The 1,864-nt window shown below is 46.8% G+C and overlaps 1 non-coding gene across 1 annotated transcript; it reads right to left on the bottom strand.

The window, feature by feature from the left end:
- Positions 1 to 309: 309 nt before the first annotated feature.
- On the bottom strand, positions 310 to 380 carry TRNAG-ACC (transfer RNA glycine (anticodon ACC)). Its single transcript has one exon. It is a non-coding gene; the product is annotated as a tRNA-Gly (tRNA).
- Between the last annotated feature and the right edge of the window lie 1,484 nt (positions 381 to 1,864).

Genomic DNA, 1,864 nt, shown 5'->3' with positions numbered 1-1,864 from the left:
GTTTTAAATGCTCTCAAAGCGCGCATTGACCGCTGGACCTTCACGCCAAACAGCGATTTCTTAGCTGCGCCTCGTTTATTCCCTTACATCCCTCAGAAAAGAGATTGACACGCATGCGGTTTCTTCCAGCTGCAAACAAGGGTGAGTTCACCATGAAGTTTTATTACAAACTCTTCCATTGCGGATGAATAAAGGCACCTCGTCTAGAACGCGAAAATCGCCAGTTGGTTAATTTACACTGCAGAGGGAAGGAAAAAAAAAACACGAACTCTCACTGAAAAGGCATCGTACAAAGGAAAAAAAAAACAATGCGTCGGCCGGGAATCGAACCCGGGCCACCCGCCTGGTAGGCGAGTATTGTACCACTGAACCACCGACGCTTTTTTTTTCTTTATTGCCTGGCTTTGGCTCATAACATTTAACCAAAAAAAACATTCAACAAAAAACACACAAAACACTATGTACATAAGACACTGTCGTGGTCAGCCAGCATGAGTCTGGCTTCGTCATTCTAAAATTCACGAAGCATACAGAGCGGCTCTAGCCTCGAGAGCCACTCGGGAGGCTCCGCAGCTGCTTTCTGGATGGCCAGAAAGCAGTCCATTCTTTCCCGAAAATAAATTCGGGCAGGTCGTGCGTCTTTGTCACAATAATAGCCTGCCATTCTGGAGCGCCATATACTGTGGAGGCCCAAGAGCATTATGAGATCAAATGGTACCCCATCCTCATTGTCTGTGCTTAAATAACGAATTCCCTGCGCGTCAAGTGGTAGCTCTTTCTTTATTGTCCTTTGTAACACATCCCAAAAATAGACCCCTTCCCAGCAATGCAAAAAAGCATGGTCTATTGTTTCGGGCTGTTTACAAATTAAGCAGTTCGATACCCACGGTAAAAAGAAATCCTTTCCTTCCAAAAACTTTTTAACTGGGAGTGTCCCGGTGTGTAATTTAAAAAAGAGGGTCTTTACTCCTGGTGGCACCTGCATTTTCTTTACCCTTTTTAAAACATCAGCAACAGGACCTCCACTGTACAAGGCCCTGTATATAGGCTCTGGGAAAACAATATCACAAAGATCATGGTACAACTTCTTTCTTTTAGTTTTATACAAATAATCGCTAGAAAAACGCGCTGAAAGAAACCTAACACTTGCTACAATCTCTTTGTAGTAACCAAAAATTCCACCCGAGAGCTCTTCTGTGGTAACAACAAACTCGGGCAGCAATCGCCGCAGCCTCACCTGGCACACGGTGCGCAAGAACGGGTCTGAGACGTCGCGAAAAAACAAAAAAACGGTTCACCAGCTGCCTTAAAAAGAGGTGCCCTAGCCCCAACCCCCCGTCTTTTACCCGCCGGAACAGGTTCGTTCAGCTGCAACGTTCCCATTCGGAAGCCCATATAAAGACGGCAAAAATCCGGTGTAACTTCTGAATGTGCACCCGAGAGCAATGCAAAACCTGCATCACATACCAGAGCTTGCTAATAAAAAACAGGTTGCAGACTGTAGCTCTGGCGAAAATGGAGAGATTGGTGCCTTTCCATTTTCCAGCTCTGTCACGTGCTTCTTTCGTTTGCTGTTTCCAATACTCCTCGCTTTCGCGATAAGCATCGAGCGGAACGCCCAAATACTTGCCCGGTGTCGTCGTCCACGGTACGTTGGCAAAATGATCCGGGTGGGATGGCCACCATCCATGCCAGAGTCCGAGGCATTTGGACCAATTAACCCCGCTACCGGCGACTTCGCTGAACTCGCGTACACACCCGACAGCTTCGCTTATGCTCTCCTGATCAACCGTGAATACAGCAACGTCGTCAGCATACGCCAGCAGCTTAACTTCAGCAGCTTGCAACCTAAAGCCATTAATAC

The sequence above is a fragment of the Amblyomma americanum genome, chromosome 4 (genome assembly GCF_052857255.1).
Source record: "Amblyomma americanum isolate KBUSLIRL-KWMA chromosome 4, ASM5285725v1, whole genome shotgun sequence".
NCBI classification, from domain to species: domain Eukaryota; kingdom Metazoa; phylum Arthropoda; class Arachnida; order Ixodida; family Ixodidae; genus Amblyomma; species Amblyomma americanum.
The sequence above is the reverse complement of the archived record's forward strand: the minus strand, read 5'-3'. Positions and strand labels throughout refer to the sequence as shown.